The sequence below is a fragment of the Triticum aestivum genome, chromosome 1D (genome assembly GCF_018294505.1).
Source record: "Triticum aestivum cultivar Chinese Spring chromosome 1D, IWGSC CS RefSeq v2.1, whole genome shotgun sequence".
Taxonomy (NCBI): domain Eukaryota; kingdom Viridiplantae; phylum Streptophyta; class Magnoliopsida; order Poales; family Poaceae; genus Triticum; species Triticum aestivum.
The window spans coordinates 391,967,307-391,994,238 of NC_057796.1; the positions used below are offsets into that span (position 1 = coordinate 391,967,307).

The 26,932-nt window shown below is 47.7% G+C and overlaps 1 pseudogene; it reads left to right on the forward strand.

The window, feature by feature from the left end:
* The first annotated feature begins 20,519 nt into the window (after window positions 1-20,519).
* On the forward strand, window positions 20,520-26,366 carry LOC123159528 (uncharacterized; annotated as a pseudogene).
* Window positions 26,367-26,932: the final 566 nt, after the last annotated feature.

Consider the following 26,932-nt stretch of genomic DNA (forward strand, 5'->3'; position numbering starts at 1 on the left):
CGGGAGGGAAGGCGCCGAAGGCGCGCCCGATCGCGCCGCCCTGGGCCCGCACGTCGGCGACCCGGCTTGGCTCGGGCGCGTCCGGCGTGAAGCCGTAGGCGGTGTTGCGCTCCAGCTGAGCGGAGTCGAGGCGGCGCTGCATGGCAGCGAGCGTCTCGGTGAGGTCCAGCAGGCACTGGCGGTCCTCGTCGAGGCGAGTCCGGGCCTCGGCGATGTCGGAGGCGTCGATGTCGGTGCCGATGGGACGCGAAGGCTCTGCATCATGGCGCGCAACTGGTTGGGCGGGCTGGCCCGCTCCGCTGCGGCCCTGGCTTCGGCGGCCTTCCTCGCCGCACTGGACGAGGAAGCGGCGCCGGTGTCGGTGAAGAAAACTTCCACACGGAGGTCCATTGCCCCGACGGGAGTGTCGCCGCCGAGGGAAAGGGGAGAGCCACAAAGTACCTCGTTGGGGTACTCGTCGGCCGCAGGTGCGTCGGAGATGTGCAGCGTGGCGAAGGAGGCAGCGAGTGCGTCGATGACGTCATCCGCCAGCGTGACGGGCTCGTTGGAGTCGGAGAGGAGCCCCGTCTGAAGCATGCTCCCGGCCAGGACCTCGAGCTGCGCCACGGTGGGCGCCAACAGTCGTGGTGGGCGCACGGCAGATGCCAAGGTATGGCTAAAGAGAGGAGGAGGCTCAAGGGTACCGGTGGGCTCCAGAGGCGAGGTCGGCATGAGCGAGCGTGGGACGCAAGACATACCCAGGTCCGGGGCTCTCCGGAGAGATAACACCCCTAATCCTGTCGAGTGTGGTTTATATGTCACTGTACAGAGTTGCTCCTAGAGCCGTATGGAGGAAGAAGGAAGGCGGGCCTAGGCTTAGGCTGCTCCCTCTCCTCGGGTGTTGCTTGCTAGGTGTGTGAGTGAATGAGTAAGTTCGCCTGTGCGAGTGACAGAGTTGCATGTATGCATGAGGGCTCCTGGGGGGTTTTATAGGTTAACCCCACAGGGGTACAATGGTAATGTTACAAGGCCGTAGGGCCGGGTTGTCAGTGCCTAGGAACCGGGTGCTGGGACCCGCCGGGTGCCAGGTCTCGCCGGGTTCCCCGGGCGCGGGACCCGCCGGGTACGGGGGCACTGTTGGCCGTCTTGTCGATTGTTAGGGAGTGGCCGGGTTGAGTCGGCTATAGTGGCGCTCCGTCAGGTCGCCGCTTGCTGGCGTCATGGGTGACGACGATTGCACCGTGGCCACGCTGTTGGGGAACGTAGCGGAAATTCAAAATATTCTACGCATCACCAAGATCAATCTATGGAGTAATCTAGCAACGAGGGGAAGGGGAGTGCATCTACATACCCTTGTAGATCGCGATGCGGAAGCGTTGCAAGAACGCGGATGAAGGAGTTGTACTCGTAGCGATTCAGATCGCGGTTGATTCCGATCTAAGCGCCGAACCACGGCGCCTCCGCGTTCAACACACGTGCAGCCCGGTGACGTCTCCCACACCTTGATCCAGCAAGGAGAGAGGGAGAGGTTGGGGAAGACTCCTTCCAGCAGCAGCACAACGTCATGGTGGTGATGGAGGAGCGTGGCACTCCAGCAGGGCTTCGCCAAGCACTGCGAGAGACGAGGAGGGAGAGGGGTAGGGCTGCGCCAAAGAGAGAGATGTTCTCATGTCTCTGGCAGCCCCAAAACCCCCACTATATATAGGGGAGGGGAAGGGGCTGCGCCCCCATCTAGGGTTTCCCCCCCAAGGGGTGCGTCCAGCCCTAGATGCATCTAGGGGGGCGGCCAGAGGGGGAGAGAGGGGGGCGCACCACTAGGTGGGCCTTAGGCCCATCTGAGCCTAGGGTTTCCCCCTTCCCCCTTTCCCTGCGCCTTGGGCCTCTTGTGGGGGGGCGCACCAGCTCACCTGGGGCTGGTCCCCTCCCACACTTGGCCCACGCAGCCCTCTGGGCCGGTGGCCCAACCTGGTGGACCCCCGGGACCCTCCCGGTGGTCCCAGTACGTTACCGATAGCACCTGAAACTTTTCCGGTGACCAAAACAGGACTTCCCATATATAAATCTTTACCTCCGGACCATTCCGGAACTCCTCGTGATGTCCGGGATCTCATCCGGGACTCCGAACAACATTCCGTAACCACGTATATCTATTCCCTATAACCCTAGCATCATCGAACCTTAAGTGTGTAGACCCTACGGGTTCGGGAACCATGCAGACATGACCGAGACGTTCTGCGGCCAATAACCATCAGCGGGATCTGGATACCCATGTTGGCTCCCACATGTCCCACGATGATCTCATTGGATGAACCACGATGTCGGGGATTCAATCAATCCCGTATACAATTCCCTTTGTCTATCGGTATGTTACTTGCCCGAGATTCGATTGTCGGTATCCCGATACCTTGTTCAATCTCGTTACCGGCAAGTCTCTTTACTCGTTCCGTAACACATCATCCTGTGATCAACTCCTTGGTCACATTGTGCACATTATGATGATGTCCTACCGAGTGGGCCCAGAGATACCTCTCCGTTTACATGGAGTGAAAAATCCCAGTCTCGATTCGTGCCAACCCAACAGACACTTTCGGAGATACCTGTAGTGCACCTTTATAGCCACCCAGTTACGTTGTGACGTTTGGTACACCCAAAGCATTCCTACGGTATCCGGGAGTTGCACAATCTCATGGTCTAAGGAAATGATACTTGACATCAGAAAAGCTCTTAGCAAACGAACTACACAATCATGTGCTAGGCTTAGGATTGGGTCTCGTCCATCACATCATTCTCCTAATGATGTGATCCCGTTATCAACGACATCCAATGTCCATGGTCAGGAAACCGTAACCATCTATTGATCAACGAGCTAGTCAACTAGAGGCTCACTAGGGACATGGTGTTGTCTATGTATCCACACATGTATCTGAGTTTCCTATCAATACAATTTTAGCATGGATAATAAACGATTATCATGAACAAGGAAATATAATAATAACCAATTTATTATTGCCTCTAGGGCATATTTCTAACAGTCTCCCTCTTGCACTAGAGTCAATAATCTAGTTCACATCGCCATGTGATTTATACCCAAGAGTTTACTAGAGTCAATAATCTAGTTCACATCACCATGTGATTGTAATGAATCCAACACCCATGGGGTTTGTTCATATCTCGCTTGTGAGAGAGGTTATTAGTCAACGGGTCTGAACCTTTCAGATCCGTGTGTGCTTTACGAAATATCTATGTCATCTTGTGGATGCAGCTACCACGCGCTACTTGGAGCCATTTCGAATAACTGTTCTACTATACGAATCCGGTTTACTACTCAGAGTCATCCGGATTAGTGTCAAAGTTTGCATCGACGTAACCCTTTACGACGAACTCCTTTTCACCTCCATAATCGAGAAAATTCCTTAGTCCACTAGATACTAAGGATAAGTTCGACCGTTGTCATGTGATCCATTCCCGGATCACTATTGTACCCCTTCACCAACTCATGGCAAGGCACACTTCATGTGCGGTACACAGCATAGCATATTGTAGAGCCTACGTCTAAAGCATAGGGGACGACCTTCGTCCTTTCTCTCTCTTCTGCTGTGGTCAGGTCTTGAGTCTTACTCAATACTCACACCTTGTAACACAGCCAAGAACTCCTTCTTTGCTGATCTATTTTGAACTCCTTCAAAAACTTGTCACGGTATGTATTCATTTGAAAGTACTATTAAGCGGGTTTTTTGATCTATCCTTATAGATCTTGATGCTCAATGTTCAAGTAGCTTAATCAGGTTTTCATTGAAAAACACTTTTCAAATAACCCTCTATGCTTTCCAGAAATTCTACATCATCTCTGATCAACAATATATACTCATCAGAAATTCTATAGTGCTCCCACTCACTTCTTTGGAAATACAAGTTTCTCATAAACTTTGTATAAACCCAAAATCTTTGATCATCTCATCAAAGCGTATATTCTGACTCCGAGATGCTTGCTCTAATCCATGGAAGGATCGCTGGAGCTAGCATACCTTTCAGCACCCTTAGGATCGACAAAACCTTTCTGATTGTATCACATACAACCTTTCCTTACGAAAACTGGTAAGGAAACTTGTTTTGACATCCATCTGCCAGATTTCATAAATGCAGCTAATGCTAACATGATTCCGGCGGACTTCAGCATCGCTACGGATGAGAAAATCTCATCGTAGTCAACTCCTTGAACTTGTGAAAACACTCTTTGCCACAAGTCGAGCTTCATAGACGGTAACCTTACCGTCCACGTCCGTCTTCTTCTTAAAGATCCATTTATCTCAATGGCTTGCCGATCATCGGGCAAGTTCACCAAAGTCCATGCTTTGTTCTGATACATGGATCCTATCTCGGATTTCATGGCTTCTAACCATTTGTCGGAATATGGGCCCACCATCGCTTCTCCATAGCTCGTAGGTTCATTGTTGTCTAGCAACATGACTTCCAAGACAGGATCACGCATTACTCTGAAGTAGTACGCATCCTCGTCATCCTACGAGGTTTGGTAGTGACTTGATCCGAAGTTTCATGATCACCATCATAAGCTTCCACTTCAATTGGTGTAGGTGCCACAGGAATAACTTCCTGTGCCTTGCTACACACTAGTTGAAGTTATGGTTCAATAACCTCATCAAGTCTCCACCATCCTCCCACTCAATTCTTTCGTTTCCTCGAGAAAGGACCCGTTTCTAGAAGCAGTTACTTTTGCTTCCAGATCTGAAATAGGAGGTATACACAACTGTTTTGGGTATTCTATGAAGATGCATTTATCCGCTTTGGGTTCGAGCTTATCAGCCTGAACTTTTTCACATAAGCATCGCAGCCCCAAACTTTTAAGAAACGACAACTTAGGTTTCTCTAAACGGTGTCGTCTCAACGGAATTGCGTGGTGCCCCTTTTAAAGTGAATGCGGTTGTCTCTACTGCCTAACCCATAAACGATAGTGGTAATTCGATAAGAGACATCATGGTATGCAACATATCCAATAGGGTGCAGTTATGATGTTCGGACACACCATCACACTATGGTGCTCCAAGCGGTATTAGTCGTGAAACAATTTCCACAATTTCTTAATTGTGTGCCAAACTCGTAACTCAGATATCTCTATGATCATATCATAGACATTTTATCCTCTTGTCACGACGATCTTCAACTTCACTCTGAAATTACTTGAACCTTTCAATAATTCAGACTTGTGTTTCATCAAGTAAATACACTCAGCATCTACTCAAATCATCTGTGAAGTAAGAACATTTCGATATCCACTGCGTACCTCAGCACTCATTGGACTGCACACATCAAATGTATTACTTCCAACAAGTTGCTCTCTTGTTCCATCTTACTGAAAACGAGGCCTTTCAGTCATCTTGCCCATGTGGTATGATTTGCATGTCTCAAGTGATTCAAAATCAAGTGAGTCCAAATGATCCATCTGCATGGAGTTTCTTCATGCATATATACCAATTGACATGGTTCGCATGTCTCAATCTTTTCAAAAACGAGTGAGTCCAAAGATCCATCTACATGGAGCTTCTTCATGCATTCTATACAAATATGACTCAAATGGTAGTGCCACAAGTATGTGGTACTATCATCACTATTTTATATCTTTTGGCACGAACATGTGTATCACTGCGATCGAGATTCATTTTAGGTGCAAGACCATTGAAGGTATTATTCAAATAAACAGAGTAACCATTATTCTCCTTAAATGAATAACTGTATTGCGATAAACATAATCCAATCATGTTTATGCTCAACGCAAACACCAAATAACAATTATTTAGGTTTAACACCAATCTCGATGGTAGAGGGAGCATGTGATGCTTGATCACATCAACCTTGGAAACACTTCCAACACATATCGTCATCTCACCTTTAGCTAGTCTCCGCTTATTCCGCGGCTTTTATTTCGAGTTACTAACACTTAGCAACCGAACCGGTATCTAATACCCTGGTGCTGCTAGGAGTACTAGTAAAGTACACATTCATATAATGTATATCCAATATACTTCTGTCGACCTTGCCTTCCTTCTCATCTACCAAGTATCTAGGGTAGTTCTGCTTCAGTGACCGTTCCCCTCATTACAGAAGCACTTAGTCTCGGGTTTGGGTTCAACCTTGGGATTCTTCACTAGAGCAGCAAATGATTTGCTGTTTCATGAAGTATCCCTTTTGCCCTTGCCCTTCTAGAAACTAGTGGTTTTACTAACCATCAACAATTGATGCTCCTTCTTGATTTCTACTTTCGCGGTGTCAAACATCGCGAGTTGCTCAAGGATCATCATGTCTATCCCTGATATGTTATAGTTCATCACGAAGCTCTAATAGCTTGGTGGCAGTGACTATGGAGAACCATCACTATCTCATCTGGAAGATTAACTCCCACTCGATTCAAGCGATTGTGGTACTCAGACAATCTGAGCACATGCTCAACGATTGAGCTTTTCTCCCTTAGTCTGCAGGCTTAAGAAACTTGTCAGAGGTCTCATACCTCTTGACGTGGGCACTAGTCTGAAATCTCAATTTTAGTCTTCGGAACATCTCACATGTTCTGCGACGTTTCAAAAACGTCTTTGGTGCCACAATTCTAAACCGTTAGCATTACGCACTGAACTATCACGTAGTCATCAAAACGTGTATGTCAGATGTTTCGCAACATCTACAGACGATGCTGAGGTTCAGCACACCGAGCGGTGCATTAAGGACATAAGCCTTCTGTGCAGCAATGAGGACAATCCTCAGTTTACGGACCCAGTCCGCACAATTGCTACTATCAACTTTCAACTAAATTTTCTCTAGGAACATATCTTAAACAGTAGAACTATAGCGTAAGCTATGACATAATTTGCAAAGACCTTTTGACTATGTTCATGATAATTAAGTTCATCTGATTATTTAATGAACTCCCACTCAGATAGAGATCCCTCTAGTCATCTAAGTGATACATGATCCGAGTCAAACTAGGCCGTGTCTGATCGTCACGTGAGACGGACTAGTCATCATCGGTGAACATCTCCATGTTGATCGCATCTACTATACGACTCATGTTCGACCTTTCGATCTCTTGTGTTCCGAGGCCATGTCTGTACATGCTAGGCTCGTCAAGTCGACCTAAGTGTTTCGCATGTGTTCCGAGGCCATGTCTGTACATGCTAGGCTCGTCAACACCCGTTGTATGTGAACGTTAGAATCTATCACACCCGATCATCACGTGGTGCTTCGAAACAACGAACCTGCGCAACGGTGCACAGTTAGGGGGAACACGTATCTTGAAATTTTAGTGAGGGATCATCTTATTTATGCTACCGTCGTTCTAAGCAAATAAGATGTAAACATGACAAACATCACATGCAAATCATAAGGTGACATGATATGGCCAATATCATCTTGCGCCTTTTGATCTCCATCTTCGAGGCGCGGCATGATCACCTTCATCACCGGCATGACACCATGATCTCCATCAGCGTGTCTCCATGAAGTTGTCTCGCCAACTATTACTTCTACTACTATGGCTAACGGTTAGCAATAAAGTAAAGTAATTACATGGCGTTTTCATTCACACGCAGGTCATACAATAAATTAAGACAACTCCTATGGCTCCTGCCGGTTGTCATACTCATCGACATGCAAGTCGTGATTCCTATTACAAGAACATGATCAATCTCATACATCACATATATCATTCATCACATCCTTTTGGCCATATCACATCACATAGCATACCCTGCAAAAACAAGTTAGACGTCCTCTAATTGTTGTTGCATGTTTTACGTGGCTGCTATGGGTTCCTAGCAAGAACGTTTCTTACCTACGCAAAAGCCACAACGTGATATGCCAATTTCTATTTACCCTTCATAAGGACCCTTTTCATCGAATCCGATCCGGCTAAAGTGGGAGAGACAGACACCCGCTAGCCACCTTATGCAACTAGTGCATGTCAGTCGGTGGAACCTGTCTCACATAAGAGTACGTGTAAGGTCGGTCCGGACCGCTTCATCCCACGATGCCGCCGAATCAAGATAAGACTAGTAACGGCAAGTAAATTGACAAAATCGACGACCACAACTACTTTGTGTTCTACTCGTGCATAAAAACTACGCATAGACCTAGCTCATGATGCCACTGATGGGGAACGTAGCGGAAATTCAAAATTTTCTACGCATCACCAAGATCAATCTATGGAGTAATCTAGCAACGAGGGGAAGGGGAGTGCATCTACATACCCTTGTAGATCGCGATGCGGAAGCGTTGCAAGAACGCGGATGAAGGAGTCGTACTCATAGCGATTCAGATCACGGTTGATTCCGATCTAAGCGCCGAACCACGGCGCCTCCGCGTTCAACACACGTGCAGCCCGGTGACGTCTCCCACGCCTTGATCCAGCAAGGAGAGAGGGAGAGGTTGGGGAAGACTCCGTCCAGCAGCAGCACAACGGCATGGTGGTGATGGAGGAGCGTGGCACTCCAGCAGGGCTTCACCAAGCACTGCGAGAGACGAGGAGGGAGAGGGGTAGGGCTATGCCAAAGAGAGAGATGTTCTCGTGTCTCTGGCAGCCCCAAAACCCCCACTATATATAGGGGAGGGGAAGGGGCTGCGCCCCCATCTAGGGTTTCCCCCCCAAGGGGTGCGGCCAGCCCTAGATGCATCTAGGGGGGGCAGAGGGGGAGAGAGGGGGGCGCACCACTAGGTGGGCCTTAGGCCCATCTGAGCCTAGGGTTTCCCCCTTCCCCCTTTCCCTGCGCCTTGGGCCTCTTGTGGGGGGGCGCACCAGCTCACCTGGGTCTGGTCCCCTCCCACACTTGGCCCATGCAGCCCTCTGGGCCGGTGGCCCCACCTGGTGGACCCCCGGGACCCTCCCGGTGGTCCCGGTACGTTACCGATAGCACCTGAAACTTTTCCGGTGACCAAAACAGGACTTCCCATATATAAATCTTTACCTCCGGACCATTCCGGAACTCCTCGTGACGTCCGGGATCTCATCCGGGACTCCGAACAACATTCGGTAACCACGTATATCTATTCCCTATAACCCTAGCATCATCGAACCTTAAGTGTGTAGACCCTACGGGTTCGGGAACCATGCAGACATGACCGAGACGTTCTGCGGCCAATAACCATCAGCGGGATCTGGATACCCATGTTGGCTCCCACATGTCCCACGATGATCTCATCGGATGAACCACGATGTCGGGGATTCAATCAATCCCGTATACAATTCCCTTTGTCTATCGGTATGTTACTTGCCCGAGATTCGATCGTCGGTATCCCGATACCTTGTTCAATCTCGTTATCGGCAAGTCTCTTTACTCGTTCTGTAACACATCATCCCGTGATCAACTCCTTGGTCACATTGTGCACATTATGATGATGTCCTATCGAGTGGGCCCAGAGATACCTCTCCGTTTACACGGAGTGACAAATCCCAGTCTCGATTCGTGCCAACCCAACAGACACTTTCGGAGATACCTGTAGTGCACCTTTATAGCCACCTAGTTACGTTGTGACGTTTGGTACACGCAAAGCATTCCTACGGTATCCGGGAGTTGCACAATCTCATGGTCTAAGGAAATGATACTTGACATTAGAAAAGCTCTTAGCAAACGAACTACACGATCTTGTGCTAGGCTTAGGATTGGGTCTCGTCCATCACATCATTCTCCTAATGATGTGATCCCGTTATCAACGACATCCAATGTCCATGGTCACGAAACCGTAAACATCTATTGATCAATGAGCTAGTCAACTAGAGGCTCACTAGGGACATGGTGTTGTCTATGTATCCACACATGTATCTGAGTTTCCTATCAATACAATTTTAGCATGGATAATAAACGATTATCATGAACAAGGAAATATAATAATAACCAATTTATTATTGCCTCTAGGGCATATTTCTAACACACGCCAGCCCTGGTCAGCGGGTAGGTGGAGGGCACTGTTGCCACGCCCGGCTGACCAGAGGCATGGGCGGGGCACTGTTGTCTTCATCATCGGTAGGTGGAGACTCATCCCATCGTACGGCTGGGATGGGACGGCCGCTGACCCTCGGCCGGGTTGGAGAACATGCCAAGGGTGGAGCTGGCTTGTTGGGGAAGTCTTGAGTTGGTTGTTGGGGCCGAGTTGAGGAGTCTGGCCGGGTCGAGGATTAGGCCGTGTCGAGGGGCTTGGCCGGGTCGAGCGACCCGGCCAAGCACGAGCCGGCTTAAGGGGCAATGTTGGCCCCGTTGTTGAAAAGGATCCGGGTTTCGTTGCCTGCGCGGGGTTCATCCCCCCAACACTCCTCCTCCTCCTCCCACTGCCCTCCTCCCCCTCCTCCCACCTCCTTCTCTCTCCTCCCTCCTCCTCCTCCTCCCTCCTCCCACCCCCTCCTCCCTCGGCCTCCTAGCCCCTCCTCCCTCGGCCTCCTAGCCCCTCCTCCTCTCTCCTCCCTCCTCCTTCTCCCTCCTCCCACCCCTTCCTCCCTCCTACCTCCCTCCATCTCTCCTCACTGATAATGTAGTTTTTTTACTGTTTTTTCAATACAATAGAATTTAGTAAGTGCTTAATTTAGTTGTGTTAGGTTTATTAATAGAACTAGTTTCACATAGTTTATTTTACTGTATTTTTCAATACAATAGACTTTAGTAAGTGCTTAATTTAGTTATGTTAGGTTTATTAATAGAACTAGTTTCACTAAGGTATTTTTATTAAATGTTAGGGCTAGAACTAGGATGTTTGAGACATAGGGTTTCACTAAGGTATTTTTAGTCAATGTTAGGGGTAGAAGTAGGATGTTTTAGACATAGTTTGTAATTTTAGTAATATAAAAATGTGTATTGGAATTTTTTTGTAATTTTGTTTTTCAATATAGAAATGTATTGGAAAATTTAATTATTTTTATGTCATTATCACTTTGTCATCAAAGAATGCTATATGAGATTTGATGATCTAAAATTTTCACTCGGTGAAATATGCAGGCTTTGTAGAGTCATGTCTCCATGGAGTGATCGTCATCCGAGCTACCTCTAGCTACTTCCTCTACACCCGAGTCGGTGAGCTAAAAGTCCACCTCCTCCTTCTCTACTCCTCGGTGTGTTGAATAGAGTAGAATTAGGGTATTTAGTCGGTGAGCTCATGTGCGAATGCTTATGATAATTGATTCGGATGGAATTGCAAGTTTAAGCATCGTCGTATGTGTATGGACATCTTTGTATCGCAGGGAAAATCCACGTGGCCTATGTTTTGCCGGTGTGTTGATTCATTTCCGTTCCGACAAATTTCAAGCGCTCAGTATGTCCTATTTTAGCAAAGGTCATGCCAGATTTTTCCATGAATTTAAGCATGACTTGTGCTAGAATATGTAGGAAATATCGAGTGCCCCGGATTTGCTAGAAAGATAATTAAATGACACTTTGAGTTAACTTTAAGTCTGTCGGGGCTCCATACATGACAGTCAAAAAATCGGTGAGGGAGAGTCTTCACCATATATGAGAGAAGAAGAATGCCGACTGTTGTCGTGGAGGTCGCTTCTCCTTCTTTTCCTTGTGCTAGATATTTGTAATGCACAAGGGAAAGGAGGAGTAGCGACCATCACCGACGGTCGCAATATCAGAGAGGGAGTGCCCACCATATACGTGAGATGAGAGTTTAGGAAGGAAGACTCGACAGATCTAAAGTCAACCCATTGCATATTGAGTAATAGTGGTCTATGTGTTGAGTTTCCTGGTAGTTGCCTTCGATATATTTTCAATTAATGTTTCAACTATGAACATTGGAAATGTCTGACGACGAAAAGGATTTCGGTATGTGCAAATACTGCGAAGACGAGCGCGGCCTGTGCGACAGGCCTCATCTAGTTGGTGGTAGGCGCTTCAGCATGAAGCTGGATGAGACCTTCGAAGTGGATACAGTAAGTCATAACGACAAGTCTTATTTCGTAATTAAGCATGACTTCTGCTTCTTTTGCTTCAACTTATAATTTTTTATTTTTTACTATTCTACTAGCGTATCCCTGCCATGCAAGAATTTATGTCTTGGATAAGATTGGTTTCAGTAGTATGGAAAGTATGGAGGTAAAGAGAGTTCACTTGAGGACCAAGTATGATTATACTTTTGCCGTAAAATTGTACAATGCAGACACCTACACCTATTTTGAATGCAAAAATTGGAGAGCACTATGCAAGGCTTATGCATTTGAGCCTGATATGCTTATCACCTTTGATATTCGTCTGGGAGATGAAATTGAAGGTAATATCGACATCTGGGTCGATGTGCAGACGTCTCCAGTTCTACCATTATGTGAGTTTCTCAACCATATTTATGTCTCGGATATTGTTTATTTAAAAATAATTGACAACTAATTTCTATTGACAATTATTTCCATTCAAGCAAACATGTCCAGTGCTTGGTAGACAGCACCTACTACTGTCTCGGTGTTGAACTAAACTGCGAGGAGATAACTCATTATGTTTCATGGCTTGAGGATCTTATACTGTCAAGACAGGTTATTTTCCGGGACTTCGAAATGTTAGTACTCAAAATGTGGGACCACTATTGTGCGTATTGAACTACGGTCACAAATATTTAGGAAAGATGGTAAGATTTTTACTATTTGTCCTCAGTGCATCTTTTGCATGCATTATTTTTTAAGCTAAACTTCATTGCTAAGTATATTACTACGATGTTCTTCAACAGGGACTCCCGATGATAGTTGTGCCTCATTGGATCGAGCCTAAAGGTCGCATGACAATGGTTAGCTTACGGCCAAGACATCCTACATTGCACATGAGTGCATTCAGGATTTCTCGAAGCAAGCAAGTCTTAATAGTCAATGACTGGAGTAAAATTGTGAAGGATCGCAGCAGAGAAGTACTAGGGGGCAGCAATCAGAAGCGCGGCCCACAATTAGGAGACAGGTTCATCTGCGTTCTCCAATATGATGAAGCAGGAGTGCTACACATGTTCTATGTTATTTTACCTGAGAGAGAGCAGCAGGAGTGATTAGCTAGCTAGAATGAGTTTGGAGATGATGATGTGCTACACTATGACTATGATGATTAAATAGCTAGTGTTGGTGGTAATGACTATGATGATTATTCTTAGCTAGTGTTGGTGGTGATTAGATAGCTACACTATGACTATGATGATTAAATAGTGTTGGTGGTAATGACTATGATGATTATTAGCTAGTGTTGTTGGTGATGATATGATGCAAGAGTTTTTATATTAATATGATGATGATGTTGATCATGATTATCATGATGATTTTTTATTATGATCATGATTAGTTATTATATCATAGGTGGAAGGAACGCGGATTAGATTCATGTGGATGGATCAAAAGTGACCAAAAGTTGAATTAGTAGGATCGTTGTCCTAATTCAACTTTTGATTCATCCAAATGAATCTAATTCATGTTTCTTCCTCACAATGATATATTAATTCATCATGGACATAATGATATAACAACCTCTTAATTGGTACTTTATCAAAATTTGTATAATGGCGTATAAATGCACTAAAAAACAGAATAGTGGTAGCGCGGGGCACGAAAAACACTACTACTAGTTAGATTAGCAGTAGCGCTTGTATGGAAGGCGCTACTGCTAAGTAGCTATAACAGTAGCGCGTGTAGGAACACGCTACTGCTAAGTGTTAGCTGTAGCGCCATATCAGTAGCGCGGTACCCCACGCTACTGATAGCCCTCAGACCTGCGCTACTTCTAGGCTTTTCCCTAGTAGTGAAAATTAACATAAGTTATGATGAAGGGTTAAGATTGACTCACTAAAACAATTTCCTTCCAACTCCCACCCCCTCCCCTGATAATAAAACAGTGAGAGTTGGAGTCTCAAGTCCCATGACTATTTCCTTGAACTCCCAATCCCCCTAACCAAACAATAAATTTCATGTCTCGTACCCCTTCAATTCTCATTTCCTAGCTCTAATTACCCCCAACCAAACATGCTGTTAGGGCACATCTAGATGTGCTTTAGCAAAACTATAAAACAATAGTTAGATCTTCCTAACAACCCAACGTGGACGCCAAGTCTACCTCTTGGTTCGTGACATAACATGTAGTACAACTGACATGTTTAACAATCTATGCATTACCAAGATAACCCAAGGAAAACCCCACAAAAGAACAAAATATAATAAGGCAAAACAAAACATCTTCATTGCCAAGTTTTCGTGGTGGTGCTGAAAACCATGGCGGCGTCCGACACGGCGGGCAGGTGCGGCCCGTCTTCAACCACTAGTCGATGCAGCCGGCGTGGAAGACGTGGCCACAGCATAGCGGGCGGGATCTCTCCGCGTCCAGCATCAGCTGCTCCATGCATAGGGCCACTCGCAGCGACCACCACATGCCACCGTCCGCGTCCGCCATCTGCTCCAGGCATATGCAGCATCTGTCGCCTCCGGTACCCGTGCCGCCTTCGCCATCGCCTTCTCCCTCGCTGATGGCACCCTGTTCCTCGTCGTAACAGCCTGGGCCTTCGCCGTCGTTGGAGGGGGAGGGGGAGTCCGAGCCGTTGTTTCTGCATTTGTAGATGACGACATAGAGGAGCCGGCAGGTGAAGGTGATGGACACGAGTGAGCCTGTACAGGATACCAAGGAGATGATAAGCCCGACAAGCGGCATTAGATCCATCTTGCTTGTATCCACGACGAGCACATAGAAAGGTTTTTTTGAGAGAGAATCACCGGGGGGAGCTCCCCCACCTGAATATATTACTCAAAAGAGTCACAGCAAGCTGTGTTACAGAGTTACATAGGCAAAGAACATCGAGCAGAGAGGAAAGACCGCCACAAGGAGACGGCCTCCCTGTCACCGGTTTTGAGAAGCCGGTGAGACCAAAGGTCAAGGTCTGAAAGGATTAGTTTGCATGTATAGGTAGAACGTCTATCAAGCGATCTGAACAGTTTATCATTCCGTGCCTCCCATATCTTCCACAAGATCGTGAGAAGCAGAAAGGGCCAGACGTGGTCCTGTGTGGCCGGTGGGAGTTGGGCATACCAAAGTTCAGTGATGGCAGGGGAGGTGGGGGTGATGCCGAGTCGCTGCCATATGCGGGCCGCATATGGGCATGAGATGAAGAGATGACTGGCGTCTTCAGGTAGAGCCCGGCATCGCGGGCATGCCGGGTCAGTGATGATATGGTTGTGGACGAGGTTTGCACGCATGTTTAGTCTGTCCCGGAAGAGGAGCCATGCGAAAATCTTGATCTTGTTTGGCACACGCGAGCGCCAAATGAGGGTTGAATTTAAGTCGTTGTCCGGCTCGCGTAGAAGAACAGCATAGGCTTCTTTGATGGAGAAGCGGCTGCCCCCCAGGAGAAAGCGTTCATCGTGTTCTGGCGATGGCATGAAGTCCTGCAGCAAAGACAAAAGCGAAACCAATTCTTGTGTGGCCACAAAGGTTAAACGATTCCTCAGGTTATAGTCTAAACCGAAACGCATGATATTTGCCACCCTAACTAGTGGAACAAGGGAGTGGGAGAATAGGTTCGGGAAGGTGTGAGCGAGCGGTAGCTGCGTTAGCCAAGTATCAAGCCAAAAATAGGTTGAGGTTGTATTGCTTCACGAGAAAGTAAAGATCGTTCCGTGCTTTGTGATTTTCATTATTTGAAATCGGCCATGTGCTGCTGTTATGTTGTGAAGGAGTATATTCAGAAGCCTAATCGGGTCAAACTCGTTTGAAAGAATTGAACGTGACGTGGCATACAAGGCCTTTTTTTAGTAGCGGAATAGAAGGACTGTTCCCGATTGAACTGCCCATAGGGCCCTTCGTTTCACAATCTTCTGCACAAGGCCCATCAGAGATTATGGTTGAACAAAATGGTGCAGGATCATCTTTTCTTCTTTTTCTCCCCTAAAAAATATCTTTTCTTGTTTTTGATAAATAAAGAAGATTGTGCCGTATAACCTCTGCATTATTGACTGACCAAGAAATATGCTCTCTTGCTGTTGTAAAAATGACTAAGGTAAACGTTTCCACTCGGCTGACCGGCCGAGTGTTATGCCGGTCCCTCGCGAATCGTTCGATCGCGTCCCCATCTGTCGGTCCTCCTTTAACTACAGCCACTCATTCTTATCTCTTTTCATCCTTATCTCTTTGGAGGAAACCGTCGACCACTCATTCTTCTCCAATTCCTTTCGTCTCTCTCGCCCATCTCCTCTCTCGCACTTGCAGTCCCTGACTACTGTCTACCGTGACGCCGGCCCGACCACCGCAGCTAGCAGCCTCTATCCCACGACCTAACATACTCCAAGTCTTCCGCCCTCATCTCCAATTCCTCTCACTGTCGTTCATGTCTGAAACACCGGCCATGGCCACCACGACTCCGAATTTTTGCCGTGAGGGCTGCATCCCCGCGACGGTGGCGGTGCTGGAGCCGTTCGAGACAGTGAGCTACAACCTCGCCGCCTATGCGTTTTTTTGTTGGAAACAACATTATTTTTTGTTGTAACTGGTTTTTTGTTTTGCTACATCGACTTCTACAGTTTTTGCTGCTGAGATTCTTTTGTTGTAACCAGCGGAGTTTTTTGCTGGAACTCGCTAATTTGTTTGCTACAATCCACTACTAAAGTTTCTGCTACAAAGAATTTTTTGCTGGAACCGTCAATTCTATTTGTTGGAACCACCTAATTTTTTGCTTCAAAAGAGTACCGGAGATTTATGTTGCTTTTTTATAATTTTTGCTGGATGCGGCGGTGCAAGTCGCTGCAAGTCGACGACGACGGCGAGCCGGAGGAGGCGGCACTACGGGTGCTGCAACCATGATGACTGCGTGCTGGAACTCGCTAATTTGTTTGCTACAATCCACTACTAAAGTTTTTGCTACAAAGAATTTTTTGCTGGAACCGTCAATTCTATTTGTTGGAACCACCTATTTTTTTGCTTCAAAAGAGTACGGGAGATTTCTGTTGCTTTTTTAGAATTTTTGCTGGATGCGGCAGTGCAAGTCGCTGCAAGTCGACGACGACGGCAAGCCGAAAGAGGCGGCACTATGGGTGCTGCAACCATGATGACTACGTGCTGGAACTGGTCAGCGTTAGAGCTGCATCCATTGTGACCGCACGCTAGGACCACCGGCGGCGGTGCTGCAATCCCGACGGCCATAGGCGGGACCTCGCCGAAGCTCGTCGGCCATGGCCACGACGGCGGGGGCAGGCACGCCTTTTGAGGTGTGGAAGCAGCGAGCCGGGAGGTGGCGCGGTGCTCTACCCGTGGTGGCCCGTGGTGGGGGTGGATTTTTATTCAGGGGAAGAAGACATCGAGGGGGACCAAATCAGGCGGCTGGGGCTAGTCCGGCGCAACTGTTCGGCCGGACTGCCGGCGCCTATCACTTCCCAATGACTAAGGAACGAAAAGTGAAGGCGAGACACGATTGGTATTCAATTAAAAAGCACTGCTCCGGGTCTTGGGTACTTCAGACCACACTGTTAAATTATTAATGTTAAAAGAATGAAGTAACCTTTATTCTTGTGCACAGTTTTCGTACTAAATCGTTAAGCAAATGTTCCCGCTTGAAACACTGCTTTTTCCAAAGAATTTTGTTACCACCACGGATCTTTCTAGCAACTCAAGAACATGAAAAGAACATTGTTTTTGTATACAGAAAAGGAGGGACTGTGCCTCTTGTCCGTCCGAACTACAAGCAGAACAAGGTCGAAGTTTCGCATATGCAAAATATGCACTTCACTGGAAACAAAACCACCGGTCCGTCCCTTATTACTCATCAAGGCTAGATGATGCAGTTGGCAATATGAACCTCCTCATAACACCAAAAGGAAATTCCCTTTGGACCATCAGCGAGTGCCCACAACACCACACGCGAGCACCGCCTCCGTGTTCGCAGATATGCCGATGACCAGCAGATACGCCACGACACGGCCCGTTCAAGTGACTGGGAGCCGTCCGTTGATGCGGCGGACTAGCGCGTCAATTTAGGCCTCCCGGGCGTCCCCAAAAGAACATAATACGTCAACACCTTCTCTCACGTGTGACTCCCTCAAACCTAAACGTGGACCGAAAAATGGGATGTAATTTAATTGCGCCAGCCGGGTCTTGCGAAAGTGTGCTGCAATTTAATTACGTCAGCCGGGTCTTGAACTCAAGACCTCTTGGCTCCAATATCATGTAGAAGTGCATGCTCTAGCCAATGCAACCAAAAGACCGATCTGACGAAAGAGACTAGGCATCACATTATACGTCAACAGTCATGACTTGCTTCCCCTTTCCCGTTCCTCTTCTTTTTCGTTATTGGCTATTTGGACTTGTACTGGATAAATATTTCCGTTAAGAAATTAATGAAAAGGGGTGATAGGCCGATTGGAAAATGAGAGATGCCTCTCCCGCGGATCTGGTCGATTCTCCTCTCGCGGCTGGCTCCTGTTGCCACGGCCACAACACTGTTTTTATTTATTTTCTAGGCCTAACACTGTTTTCACACTTGTTTGATGAGTGGGTTGAGGCTGGCCATGCGGTTTCCTGGCTATGCGGTTTCTTTAGCTCAAAAAAAGAAGGCTATGGGGTTTCTTTTTTATTGTACAGTAGCATCTCGAGGTGTATACAAATTACGTGGAAGTACTCTTTTTTTTAACGTGATGTACAAGTAATTTGGCAGGCCGGAGGAAGCATGTGCCCGCTGTTTCTTCCGTTTTCCAGTCATGGAGCAATTTCGATTTCGGTTTGGATCAGAACAATGCTACTCTGCAGAACCACAGCCCACAGGACAGGAGGTGGCGTGCGTGACCGATGGACCGGTCACGGAGCGAATTCGAACAGACAGCTCGGTCAAAACTCAAAGGGAAGAGAGGGAAATGCCGAAAACGTCAGCCAGCACCGGGCGGGCATTCGCTGGAACCAGTCCACAGCAGTCCTCGCGTGAACCCTAAACCCGCAACCCACCTCCCCCGCGCTCGGCGCGCTCCCACTCCAAAAACCCTCCTCCACTCCGGTCTGTACACCGTACCGCCACCACCGCACCGGCACCGAGCCGCCCCACCCGCGGCAGAATGCTCCGCTGTTAGAATTAACCTTGTTGTTTTGTTTTTTCATCATATTTATTTAGTGTCATGTTCATCCACTAAGCTGCGGTCATACACTCACATAGATGAGATCAGTGTGTGTATGAAAGCTAGTGGTAGTTAGCCAGGCAGCATGTGCACGGCCAGTTAGTCATGTCAAGTTGTGCGTCGCATGGCGCCGTGCTGCATGTGCCGTTGGGTTTGTTAGCAGTCTTCATGGATGTGTTAGCTGCATGCGTATTACTCCGTGGAGTCCGAGCGTCCGAGTTGCGTGGCAGTTGGAGATGGAGAAAGAAACGGACGCAGTTAGTTGTGGCATGCGCCGGGTCAACTGAAACTTGGAAGTGACTCAAGTTCTACGTGTGTTTGCTGTTAGTGTTGAGTATTAATCGGATCAGCCGGTGTGTGGCTTGACCGTGTGTGTTCCATGCAGAGTGTATGCGTGTGTGCATGATAGGTAGTGGTTAGTGGGTGCGTGCTAGACAAGGTTAGTCTGGCTACTTAAGCTTTGTAATCCCAGTGCATCGAGCCAAGAGAATAGAGAAACCGAAAAGTCACAAGTTGTGCGGTGCCACAAAGTTTCTATGTACTCTTCTTCTACCTCGGCGAGTGATAGGCGCCGGTGCGCCGGCCGAAATTTGGGCCGGTCGCACCAGCATCGTCCGATCAAACGTCACGTAGCCACACGATTCTCTCCCCTCCCTCCATTCAGATGTCATCTCCTTTTCAGAAAAAAAAAAGCTTCCACCGCGCCGCCATGGACTAGCGACGTGCCCGGGGCCTCGAAGCACCGCCCGGCGAGTCTCACCTGTCGCCTCCCCCGCCGCCAGTCGTCGTCGTCCCAGCAAGTCGGCGTCGCTGCTGCCGCCTCCTGTGTTTCTCGCCGTCGTCCATGCAGCAGCGTGCGCCAGCTATTGCAGGTCCCCATGGAGACGGCCGCAGCTCCGGTGGCGTCGGTCGCCGGTCGTAACACGCCGACAACGAGCTTGTAGAAAAAAGTACTAACTCGCAGCAGCAGCAAAAAAATAGCCAATCGTAGCAAAAAGAGAGTGTGGTTCCAGCAAAAATAGCTCGCCGGTACCGCCACCCCGTCACCATCGTAGCAAAAAAGCTCACCGGTTGTAACTTTTGTAGTCGCGGGTTGTAGCAAAAACACCACCCATCACCACCAAAATGAAGAAGTCGATGTAGGAAAAAATGTAGCAAGTTCCAGCAAAATAAAAAGCTGGTTCCAGCAAAAAAACGACGTCGGCGGTGCGAGGCACGTCCAGTTCCAGGCAAAATCACAGGAAGCAAAAATCAAAAAAGAAGACATGTAGCAAAAAAATTAGCAAGTTCCAGCAAAAAATAAAGCTGGTTCCAGCACCCGACATAGCCGGTAGTAGCATCGGAGATCGCTGGTTCCAGCACTCGACGCAGCCGGGTTGCAGCTTGCCGTCGAGCTGGTTCCAGCATCGCTGCAGCCGGTGGTAGCACCGGGACTCGCTGGTTCCAGCACCGGATGCAGAAGGTTGTTGCTTGGGTCGAAGCTGCCAATCGACGCCGGAGAAGCCCGTCGCAGCTCGTCCGCTCGAGGTCCAACACCTCCCACTGCTCGTCGCAGCACGGCGCCCGGGGTCCCCGCACCTCCGGCCGCTCCGAGTGGTCCGCGGTGCGGCTGGATAGGAGCGTGACGATGACTACCTCGCCGGCGTTGAACAAGACACGGTGGCACAGTAGTGGCATGGCTTCCGTAGCCGGCGAGCAGAAAGGAGAAGAATAGATGAGATCTCGCTCGTTGTGTGTGATGGAAGACGAGATGCAAATGAGTGGTTGTATGGAGCTGTGAAAAGATAAGGATATAAAGGAGACGTGAATTCTTGGTGGCCCCAGCTTTGCACGTGGCTGCTGTATACGAGAGAGCGAGCGTGAGCTGCGTGACCGGAAGAGACCGGCTGAATTTTCAGCCGGTGCGCCGGCTTTAAACGGTTTCCCTTCTACCTCTAGCACTTGCATGTTTTCTCGAGAGAATCCTTGAGCTGAGAGAGTTGCAAGGTAGAGAAGAAGAAGCAGCGCTGCGAGAGGCAGCGCCAACATCCGCCGCCTGCCCGGCGCCGCGGCCGGCCTCCGCCGCTCCCTCTGCACGGCGCGCTCCCGCCCGCGCCCGCCGTGGGCCCTGATCCAGCGCGCGTCGGTGGACGAGTCCGGGGCGCCGGCGCCGGGCGTGACCTTCAGCGCCGGCGACTGCGAGCCCCCGCCCGTCGCCGGCCTCACCTTCCCCGCGCACCTCGGGTTCGTCTCGGGCCAGGTCGCCGCCGCCAGCTCCGACGGCCTCCTCCTCGTGCGCTTCTGCCACGCCCGCCTCGACGCGCACGCCCTCGGCGGCCTCGACGCCCTCCCCCTGTCCTCCCAGTTGCGCAGCCTCTCCTGGGCCGGCACGGACGTGGACCCGGAGGTGGTCCGCTTCGTCTGCAACCCGCTCACGGCGAGCTGTACCGCCTCCCGGACCTCGACGGCACCAAGAGGACCTCCGCCTGCCGCCACCTCGGCCTCCTCACCCAGTCCCAGGGCGGCGACGGGTCGCCTGATAGGTACGCGGTGGCAGAGATGTTTACTGTCGGAGCCCGGGAGGAGGGCGAGGGGGGCTTCGTCATGCGCCGGTTTCTCTCGGAGACGGGGAAGTGGGACAAAGTGACGGGCTTGCCGTCCCCGCTGCCCGCTGGGCGGAAGATGGACATCGGCAACGCCGTGGTGGCCTTCGGCGACCGCCTGTGGTGGATCGACGACAGCTGGGGCGCCATCTCCGTGGACCCCCTCAGCGACCGTCCGGAGCTCCGGTCCGTCCAGCTGCCGAGAGGCAACGAGCTCCCTGACCTGAACGGCATGGCGTCGATGAGGACATTGGGCAGCCACCGGCGCATGGGGGTCAGCGAGGGGAAGATGCGCTACGTCGAGGTGTCCAAGGAGAAGCCGTATGTGATCAGCTTCTTCTCGCTCGACGACGGGGACAGCTCCTGGACGCTGGACCATGAGACGGCGTTTGCTCCAATTTGGGATGATGCACTCCTCTGTTCGGCACCCTTGGAGCAAATGCTGGCAATTGCCGCCATCAACCCACTGAAAGCCAACATCGTGTACCTTGCCTGCGGCGACAAAATTCTTGGCGTCGATATGGTTACTAAGAAGATAACTGGGATTTCTGGTCTAGCTATAGCTGTGCCCGATCTCCCCCTACTACCATGTGTGCTCCCGACGTGGCTGGAGTCAAGCCAAGTTCCATCTGCAGGTAACATTCACATTTGCTTGAGTCCTGGAAGTGGTGAAAGCAAGTATACCATCACTATACAACTGTTAGATTGGTCCATTGGACACATTTCATTTTAAAGTGTCTTGTGAAATTATGTGCTTGGAGCCTTGGAGGCTCATGTAGGATCCTCCCCATGCACTGATTGTGCTAGAATTTAGGAAAAGTGGGGGAAAATTGAGGTGAATTTGAGGGAGGGTAGTGCTTGGAGTCTTTTTGTTGTGATCCACCAGTACTAGAAACAAAATAAGCGCAGATAGGAAGAATAGGGTGTGGATGGAATATAGCTCAAGTGAAAGGCTGAGTATGTTCTAGTCTGTTCATCTTCTGGTTCTGCTGCCCTTTAAATCTAATTAGAACCTGCCACCTCTTATCCTAGTAGCAGCTACTCCCTACTAAATCAGCGACAAGTAATATGGAACGGAGGGAGTATGTCGCATGGCCCTTGTGACTACCTATTATTATCACTTTTGTTGCCTTTATATATACTCCCTCCGTCCCAAAATAAGTTGCCTTTATATATCAGCCTATCATCTTTGTGTTGAGTTGTGATACCTGCTGCATCCTCTGCTCAGTATCGAAATCGTGTCTATATTAAATATGTAGAACATATTATTAATATGTATGTGCTTCCTCTCATGCACAACCCAGACGTGTCTCCCCAAAAATTGCTGTTGGGAGCTCGAAGGTATCTTGCCGTGCGCACCTTCCCTCTCAATGCTGTTATATGGAGCTTGTGTGCCACCTTATTATCATTTCAGTGTTGTTTCTATATTTCTATACCAGCGCATTGTTGTTTGTATCCCTGTTTCTGAAATTTTCGATGTCACCACATCCATATTGTGTATCAGGGCAGACTAGGGAACATGTGTATTTGTTTGTTTGTTTGATTGGATATTTGTATGTCTATATGCATTTTATTCATCTAGTTACTGTAATCTGTCCAATGTCTCATTCTCCTTTGCCATTTCAAGTCATTTATACTATGCAGAGAAATGTATACGGTGTTATAGTTGTTTAAGTTCTTGCTTTCATTGTTGCAGGTTGGAGCAAGAAAAACACCCGTAAAAGTGAGGTATCGCCAAACACTGTCAAAAGGGAGAATTTGCATGTCGAAATAGAACTGTTGAAATGAAGTGCACCGGCTAATCTTTCTTATGGTACTTTCTCGTAACTAGCTCTCCTTGTTTCATGTACTCCCTCCGTTCCAAAATAAGTGTCGTGATTTTAGCTTATTTTGAAAAGGAGGGAGTATTATTCATCACAGCCCAAATCCTATTGTGGTGCACTTTTCTGATTCACCAGGCATGACTTATTATTACAAAGTTAAACTTGGAGTGTGAAACATCAAAGGGGTTATGCATGATCCATTGTTTTTCATCATTAATATATTATTAACACCTACTGATCTTATGATCTTACCTAAACTTGCTGCTTGTTCTTGCTACTGTTGAAGTATATGTGGATTGACCAACTTTCCCCATGAGTTTGGACCTTTTGGCTCTACTACTCTTGGGGTTCAAATCTCGCTTCCGTAATTTAAAGGGGGTGTTCACTAGTAGAAAAAGAGGCTTCCATACGCCCCCATTAGTCCCTAAAATAATCAAACCGCGAAAAAAGGGTCTTTAGTCGCGGTTCGGGAGGAGACCCGCGACCAACTATCTGGGCCCAGCGCGCTCGGTCGACGGCTGGCGGACGGGAGGGGCTTTAGTCCCGGTTGGCTTGGCCAACCGGGACTAAAGGTCCTCAGGCTGGCCCGAAGGCCTTTAGTCGCGGTTGGCCAGACCAACCGGGACTAAAGGTTAGTCCTTTAGTCCCGGTTGGTGCCACCAACCGGTACTAATGGGATTTGAGGCATTAGTACCGGTTCACGGCACGAACCGGTACTAAAGGGCCCATCAAACTCTACCCCCCTGGACCGCCTTTTTAGTTTTAGAAAAACCAAAAGAAAATGATGGAAATGTCAATAAAATAAAATAAAATAAGTTTCTCATGTGATATGTGGTCTAGTTGTTGGGAAAATTAACAAATATGAATTTCGACTTTATTTGCAAAATCTCTCTGGAATTTCTTAAAATGGGCATAACTTTTGCATACGAACTCGGATGAAAAAGTTTTTTATATGAAAAATCATCTACTCGAAAAGTTACATCCGAACCCCGTTAAACATTTTCAAAATTCTCAAAAACCTAACAGAAAAAAAGATACGGGGCTTTTAAGATATGGAGAGGCAAAAAAATTCAAAAAATTTCAAATTGTGGTCAAACTGTGGTCAAACTAATTATTCTAGAATATTAGTGTTACTAAATAATTATTTCAGTTTTTTTAAATTTTGGTCAAATCTGGTCAAACTGTGGTCAAACAATGGTCAAACTAATTATTCCAGAAATATTAGTGTTACTAAATAATTATTGTTTTTTAAAACAATAGTTTCAAACTCAAACAGTGAAATGTGCCACTTCATGCTCAAGCTAAATTCCTGAGGGTTAATAGAATTGACATCCTACTATTGTCAGGAAAACAACAAGTGCAGACTTGGAAACGAGGGAGAATAGAACCCGGAAGTTAAGCGTGCTCAGGCTGGAGTAGTGAGAGGATGGGTGACCGTCCGGGAAGTTAGATGATTTAGAATGATGAGGGGTGATTAGAGATTAGAGGATAAATTGAGCAGTGATGAGGGGTGGTGATTAGAGATTAGAGGTTAAAATAATTCAGAAATTTGAAAATAAAAAAAATCGCAAAAAAACCAGGTTTAGGGGGGCTAAAACCCTAAACCTGCGGAGGAGGCCTTTAGTCCCGGTTAGCCACGAGAACCGGGACTAAAGGTCCTCCGCCCCGACGGACTCCTGGCGCCCACGTGGACGGGCCTTTAGTCGCGGTTCGTAAGAGGCGCGACTAAAGGGGGGGCCTTTAGTCGCGCATATTTAGTCCCGGTTGCATAGCCGGGATTAATGGCCTTTGCGAACCGGGACTAAAGGCCTATTCTCTACCAGTGGTTGAAGTATAGGTGGATTACCCAACCTTGGGTTCACCCCTTTCTATCCACGTTTAGGCCTTATCATGTCATGCATTAGAGGGGGTGTTGAAGTATAGGTGGATTGCCCAACCTTCTCCATCAGTTTTGGACTTTTGGTCTTCTGGTTAGTGCATGAAACTTAATAGCTACTTTGTCATAAGACCATGTCATAATTTTGGCTGCAACAGTGAGTAAACAATGCATGTTTGCAGTCTGCAGATGGCATCTCATTTTGTAATTGCTCTAAAGCAGTATGAACTGGAATCTGTTTGTGCTGTTGTGTACTTCTCAACTCATGTTTGTGTTTACGTGTGTTTATATTGAGCCCACGAAGAAATTAAAGGAACAAAAATCTTTTGTTTATGTCAGGTGTTCTCTCCATGCCAGTATTTTGATGTCTCTAGTACTCCCTCCGTCCCGAAATTCTTATCTTAGATTTGTCTAGATACGGATGTATCAAATCACGTTTTAGTATTAGATACATCCGTATCTATACAAATCTAAGACAAGAATTTTGAGACGCAGGGAGTATGTATTTGTTTTCAGAATCATGACAAAGATCTCGACGAGACTCATGTTTATATTTTGGTTTGCAGGTTACTCGAAAATGTCAAATCAGAGTTATTTTGGAGGATTAGGAAGCTAATGGTGGTACTTTCCTGAAATCTCATTTTGGGGGGAATTCCTTGAGAAGTTTGGGTATATTAGGATTTGCTGATGCACTTCCTCAGTCACAGTTTGGGCAAAAAGTGTGGCGGTGATGGGATACTTGTGCGCTGTTGAATTCAGTACAATGGTTGATTCCTTCATCAATTCAGTATGTAAAAAACGATGGCATGATGCAACGTTATGCCCTCTTAACTTCGAATGAATTATATCTTTTGGAAGTTAGAATTCTGGATCATTATGCCTAGACTGATCTGGAATCTGAAATCTTGTGTTCACCTGAGAATGCTTACTTTGAAGTTTGAACTGAATGAATGGCGGGCTTGTAAGCTTAAACCAATGTGCTCTGGCATTGTTATGGAATGATTGGAATCTGGGGATAAGCTTCATCCTGGGCATTGGCATGTTCCTCAATCGGTATTTTGGAGTGGTTTAAATATGTCGTGAACTGTGGCTGGTCTTGGAGTGTGCATGCCAGTTTTTATTCTCTTTTCAGTTAGGATGCCTTGAGGACGAGCTGCAGAGATGGTACATGTGGACATTATCGCATTTTGGTAAATTGACTTTTGAATATGTTCAACTAGAGATTCTGATGATCCATAAGTCAAAACTCTCGGGTTTTTTTTATATTGCCCAACTGAAAAATGGTAGAGTTTGGGAAGAGGATAACTTGGGGTCACTATCGGTCCTAGTGGGCAAACTCCTCTTTCTCTTGGTCTAGAAAATTTTGGTGGTAACTTTTTTTTGTGGTTGGATGGTTAGGAGGATAGTGGTGTCTCGGCCCACTAGGGTCCAAGTCCTGGTGCTCGCATTTATTCTGGATTTATTTCAGGATTTTCGGCGATGCATGTTCAATGGGAGGAGATATTCTCGTTGACTACGAGGCGTCTATGATGACCTTGTAAAGTCTCAGGATGATATGCTGGCTCAGTTTCTCGGAGGTGCTCAT